This window comes from Paramacrobiotus metropolitanus, unplaced genomic scaffold (assembly GCF_019649055.1).
Source record: "Paramacrobiotus metropolitanus isolate TYO unplaced genomic scaffold, Prichtersi_v1.0 Parri_scaffold0000044, whole genome shotgun sequence".
In the NCBI taxonomy this organism is placed as follows: Eukaryota; Metazoa; Tardigrada; class Eutardigrada; order Parachela; family Macrobiotidae; genus Paramacrobiotus; species Paramacrobiotus metropolitanus.
In genome coordinates, this window is record NW_026570264.1 from 122,313 (window position 1) to 128,981 (window position 6,669).

General features: G+C 42.4%; 1 long non-coding RNA gene across 1 annotated transcript; it reads right to left on the bottom strand.

Moving 5' to 3' along the window:
• Positions 1 to 5,635: 5,635 nt before the first annotated feature.
• On the bottom strand, positions 5,636 to 6,669 carry LOC129591151 (uncharacterized). Its single transcript, XR_008690820.1, has 3 exons — positions 6,629 to 6,669; positions 6,134 to 6,506; positions 5,636 to 6,057 (listed from the first exon to the last, which is right to left on the bottom strand). It is a non-coding gene; the product is annotated as an uncharacterized LOC129591151 (long non-coding RNA).

Here is a 6,669-nt window from a genome sequence, read left to right on the forward strand (position 1 = left end):
CCATTCAGATCATGCAAACAGTAATCAATTTTTAATCTTTTTCTGTAAAAATGTGCAGTGATTTATCTGCAACATTCGCTGAAACATTGCACGTTTTTCTGTAGAAGCAGATTCTGGAAGATTTGAGGTTGGCTGTTGACTGTTGTCATAAATTACACAAAAGTTTCATGGTGGATAACTTTGGTAATACGCTAACAAAGAACTAATACCCTAGATCACCATTTTGGTTAAAGGGTTCCCGCTATGATCGTGGTGCACCGATCGGGAACATAAACACCCGGAATCATTTGCAAGGCATGCGCGTAAGTGACCGCGGGCAAAATTTAGGTGAACGTATTGTAATGACTTCTCCTGACGTTCGGTTGGTTACACAGGTACCTCCACTTAAAGCCATCCCGCACAATGTCTTTGTTGCACTGCCTAACTTTCCAAAGCAGCCATTGCAGCAACCTTCCGTTTTTAACCCTATTAAGAGCGGTCTACCAATGCACAATTTGGTACATTTCCCTAGTTAAATAATTTTTCCTTAGTTGACCAGATTATACCAAAATGTTATACGTACGTATAGTACCATAGTGAAAGTCAAAATGGTCCATAGTGTACCATTTTTTATAGTACCATAATACCATTTTACACGAGTACTGCCGTTCTTTAAGCCACTGCAGCACTACAAGAAACAGTCGTACGATAAATCTGGGCAAACAGCCGCCCAAATAAAGCTCTAAAATTCAAACTTCGGTCCATGCGGGCCTGCGCGAAAAAGCAGTTCCTTGCTGTAATTAATCGCAGATGTCGTACGCCGCATAAAATGGCCAAAATTTCGTCGGTAATTAAAAGAATCTAAGTATTACTCCCTCTTTAATTTATTTGGTATTTAGACAACCGGCAAGAATTCTAAAAAATAATTCCGATTAAGTTTTTTATAAATTCATTTCTTAAAAAGTATTTCAGTGCGTTAAACATTTATACAAGAAACAGCCTCGGCTTCGCCTCCGCGTTTCTTGCGGTACCCAGTCTATGGCCGGTTTAGTCAAATGATTTCGATCAGCTATTTAGTTACCATCTTATTCCTTCAGCGAAACTAAGCTAAAATGCAGATAGGATAAAAAGTGAATTTATGGCTTTTGTGCACTTATGGTTAGACGCATTCACTTTCACACAGAAGGAATTTTGTAAACTTCTCCCTCCAGACCCCAAGTCTACCAGGTACTAAATTTGAAATTTCCACCGAAAGAATGCCTGCAATAGATTCTGGTGGTAGTTCGGTCACTCATTTTCCTAGCGGGCTTCTGGACAGTAATGGAAGTTCGGTCACCTGCTCACCCTGCGGGGATCCATGCTCTGTACAGCAGCGGTAGTTCGGTCACTCGTATACTTAGCGGACTGGGTGCTCTGGACAGCAGAGGTATTTGGGTCACTCGTTCACTTAGCAGGCTGTGTTCTGGACAGTAGTGGTACTTCGGTCACTCGTTCACCTAGCGGGCTGGGTGCTCTAGACAATAGTGGTACTTCGGTCACCCTTTCACCGAGCGGGCTGTGTGTTCTGGACAACAGCGGTAGTTCGGTCACTCGTTCACCTAGCGGGCTGTGTGCTCTAGACAGTAGTGGTAGTTCGGTCACAGCGGGGGCTCTGTGAAACTAAGACCGTCTGGCCGGGTTTTGGAATATGAGCACTCAGGTTACGGAAATGGTTTTTGCTGTTGGAATATGAGCACTCAGATTACGGAAATGGTTTTTGCTGATTCTATACGGGAAAGCTGGGTTCGTGTATCCCTTTTTATTTTTTGTGGTAAAGATCTAGAATGTAGATACCGTATTATTCCGTATTATACGGAATAATTTAAGGACTGTATATGCTGATAATTAATCCCTGTCCTTAGTTTTGCTCGGACTGCAGTGAAAGGTCAGCCCGTTTAAACGATTACTATGGTCAGTTTGGTTTGCAGCTGCCTTCAAATGGCTTTAAACGAGAGTTCTTATTCTTAAGGGAAGTGGGCCGGTATATGGTACCAAATTCGTGTACATGCACGAAACCTTACACTTTCGCGCACTCCCAAACACATTTTTGTTTCGGTTTATGACTTTCTGTAGCCCGAAGATTTGTATACACTGGCGTGAAAACCGTTTGTGCGCGCAATATCCGGTTCGGGAGTTATGGCTTTTAGAAAATTCCAAAAAGTTTAAATGCATTCAGGTGTACCAAAAGTCTCATTATGGACCGATCTCGCTCAAATTTTGCACGTAAATGCGCATGTCCAGGAAGTTCGTTTTTACACCGATCCAGGCTTCCATTATTTTTTTCAAATTTTAAAATGAATTTTAAACTTTTTGAAACTCATTTTAAAATTTGAAAAAATTGCTGGAACAATGGATCGGATCATCGGTGTAGAAAGGTGTAGAAATGCTCTTCGCGGTTATGTGCATTTACGTGCAAAATTTGAGGGAGATCGGTCGATAATGAGACTTTTGGTACACCTGAATGCATTTAAACTTTTTGGAATTTTCTTACAGCCATAACTCCCGAACCGGATGTTGGTACCATGTACCGGCCCACTTCCCTTAAGTCATGTTTTTGAGCGCTTTAAATTGTTAACGATTTATTTAAACAGAGTCATTCACTAGCAGCATCGTTTGTGTTACTGCTAATTGGCTTTTCTAGTTTTGTAGGAGAATAACCTTTATAATTTGTTGATCTAAAAAGGGTACCAGTTTAAATTTACTGGTGTCGTGCTCCATGCAACAGGACTTTGAAAATTGTTTTCAAGGTCACCTTGAGCTTTCAGCTCTACCGGCACCGGTGTCTCTGCACGGAAGCCGGAGCGGATAATTACCAAAACAATGCATGTGACACAGTTTCCAGACATGCTGAATCGAATGGCGTTAGCAGTTTTTCGATTAATTTTTTGGTTTGTTCTGACCAGATCGTACGGGGTTTTCCGTTGTAATATAGATCTTTACCTTGATAAATGTTTTTCCTTATTTTTTATTAATTTTTCACGTTACACCACCGTCTTCAAAGACCGAGAAGCGCTTTTTCTAAGCCACTGTACTGCAACACACACAAACAACAGTAAAACCGAGCAATCAGCCGACACGGGTAAAACTGTAAGAATCAAACTTCAATTCTAAAAATCCATTAATCAATCGTAGACGTCCCGCAGCGCATATACTGCTTCCACGAATCACTCATGATCTTCCGACCGCCGCTGGTGTGCTTCTTCCCCGCCGATCTCCGCGCCGGACGTCGACGCATTCACGTTGACGCTCCCGCAGTCCGATCCGCCGGTCGCCCAGCCACGCGTGCATCGTCCCGATGTTTTGCGTGAAAATGCTGGGGGAAAATCCCTGATCGACCTCGTTGGTCCAGGCGATGGCCTCCTCCAGGGTGCGGTATTTCAGGACGTATAAAATGGGGGCACAGGTCTCTTTCAGAATAATGACGGAATTGTGCTGTAGGTCGGGGATGACGGTCGGTTCGACGAAGTTGCCGCTCGCGGGATGTTAGATAGGTTTCCCGCCCACCAGGACGCAGCCGCCGGCCTACTGGGCGTCGGCGATGGTCTGCTGGTACAAAGAGACGCCCGCCGCCGTGTGCATTGGGCCATACAGCGTTTCCGGGTCCAGTGGATCGCCTTCCATTAATTAGGATCTATTTAGCATTTAATTCAGCACTGGTTTATTTTTTGATTCAGCATTCAGCAATTAATTTATTAAACAATTTAAAGGAAATTAATAATATATAATTATTCGTTTTTTATTAAATAATTTGCAGGTCATTAACAGCATGTAATTATTCATTTTTGATTAGGTGATTAGCAGGTCATTAATAACATCTAATAAATTAGTTAACAACATCTAATAAATTAGTGTTTAGCTGGGTATTCAATAATTTAATTTGTAAATCAGTGCAGTAATTAAATTTATCCCTAATATGCAGTCTGCATAGTATATAACATTTGATTGAGAGAATAAGGTAACTATAATTTTCCACGTGTGCATGAGCGCGGTAGAGCGTTTGAGGGTCCAGTGGAACACCTTAACTAAACACCATCTAATTCAGAATTTATCTCAGTTATTCATTCGGTAGGTAATTTATTACGTATATTTAAAGTCCTGAAAGTAGGAAATTTCATATTTATATGTTGTACTTAATAGTTAAATTTAGCCCTGATAGTGAGCTTCAGAAATTAATTTCATTAGTAATAATTTTTACTGCACCCGTTAAATGGATACCGAATTTCAGTTGACGCAATTACAATTAGTTGTATGTACTCGTAATAAGTAGTTTAGCCTTAATAGCATGAATATTCAGTCAGTGCTTCGCTTCAGAATCCCTCTATTACTTTTTAAAATATAATAGCTAACACCACCTCATCACACCAGGCCTCTTAAAAATCACGGGGATTCCACGCTATCATCTGCGTCAGTAATTATTTCACTTGGCAAACTGTGTGTAAGACTTTATTTGAAACTTGTACAAGCAAATGCCATTTACACTTAACTCAAATATCGAATAGCTAGAACAAATAAAACAACTCTTCAAGCTCTTTTGAATAACCAACAGTCCCCATGACAGAAGCGGCATTTCCACGCTGAATTTCAACACTAATACGCTGCCACAAAAAATCAGTAGCGCGCGCTTCTCCTGTTTGATCTTTTATGCGTCGACCAACTTCATTTATGAACTGATGGGTACTGGCGCCGCAACTTCCCATAGTCTCCAAGGACACAGGTTGGAAGCAATAACGATCAGTCAATTCCTCGTAATTGCGCCTCTTTCGTTCCTCCGCGTCTTCTGCTGCCGAACCCGCTGCTTCTGATGAGCCGGCGATGTACGATATAGCAAATGTGTCGCACACTGTCACATCCCAAATCAAAGGGAGACCGTTCTTCCAAGGGAAAAGAGACAAACCGTCCGGGCGCTTCCCATTTGACATGCTCAGTCCAGGAGGTTCCAAAATAGTCGGAACTTTAGCCGATCCCAGGCTGCGTTGAATAAGGCTGTTCAGGCTTGCGTGACGCCTGAATCTCCCCTGACTTTTTAAACATGACAATCCATGCAAACCTTGGGCATCAACCATTTCACCGCATCGACACTTGTGCTGCTTACAAATCGGAGCTCCCATACGTAAAGCGACAGCGACTCGTAGTCCAGTATCGTCTAAAAGTGTCGTTCAATAAGCATTCACTTCAGCTACGAGGACATTCATTGGGTGCTGTGAACATACCCTGCACGATTAGGCTGCGATGAACAGCCGGCTAAATTTATAGCCGTTTGCGTTCAGACTGTGATATCAGTAGCGTTGCGAGCTACGGCTAACCAGCTGTTCATCGCAGCCTAATCGTGCAGGGTATGTTCACAGCACCCAAATGTCCTCGTACTCTAGATTTTGGCTTCTGTTTATTTTTGAGAGGCTTGTTTTTGATAATATCCGCAATCATTGTACTGCTGCCTTTACCCGGCTGACGTTGTGGCTATAAACATGGTGCATATTTTTTTCATTGTCCAGGCTTCTTATAAGCTGCACTCGTAGAATCGATGCATTTTAATTTTGTATTTCGATACATGCATAGTTATAAACACAAAACGAAAATGTGCATCAGCCATTAAAAGTTCAGATAGGGATTTGGTGTTTCAGCTCGGCCCATTTTTCCACTATTTCTCGTTACAGAGCAGTCGAAGCTTGTGTATAAATGAACGAGCAAGTTGACTTTAAACAAACACTTGGAATTGTGCATCACGTCAATCCGAATAGATTAGTACGAATTCGGTGCATGATGAAACGTAGAAAAATGCAGTAATTATACCAAGAATCGAGTCTTAAGCTTGTGGACATCCGAAAAATTGGCTGATTCGCGTTTTTTCACAAGTATTTCCGATGGTAACGCCGGCACAGCTGAATCAGTGTCACCACATCAGGCCACTTAATAATCACGGGGCTTCCACGCTATCATGGGCGTCAGCAATTCTTTTGCATGGCACACTTACACCGTACACGAACTCATATAAAATGCTCGTATGTCGGTAGTCATTTCATAATAACGGGGATTCATAACCTACGGGTTATTTAAAATAAACTGAATTGTAAACGTCGTTCTGATGATATAGCTTTGTGTATTATTACGATATCACCTTTTTGTTTTACCGATCATTTACTGATTGACGAAATGTATGGTTTCACTGTGTTCCTTGTTGTCCTGCCGTTTCTTCCAGTGCAAGGTGTAAGCGTGGTCAAACCACCGCATCCCACAGCGTCCAATAACTGCTGCTCGTCTGTGTGTTTCAGACTCCCATCCAGGATTTCCCAGAACATAGCGATGATCATGCGAGTTCTTCCGACGTGGCTAACACTAGCACCGCAGACGCCGCCATCATCAACGCTCGTCGTACGTTAACAGTTTTGCCGGCATCATGAAAGAGTCGACTGTAAGCGTTTCATTTGTTTTGCAGATAAGCGAGATGATATAACGATCGGGGACGTGGTCGACGACTAATACTGTGCTCCCTGCAATGAAGAAACGGTTTGCAGTCCTACTCGCCAAGAGTTTGAGAAGTATTGTCGCATTCGCAGAGGTGAAGGCGCAGGTCTTTGGCCAGGCTAGGAAAGGTCTTGCGGCTGCTGCGCACCAGTTTTAACGCTCTTGTGCTAGTTTCCGCGTTGAATTAAT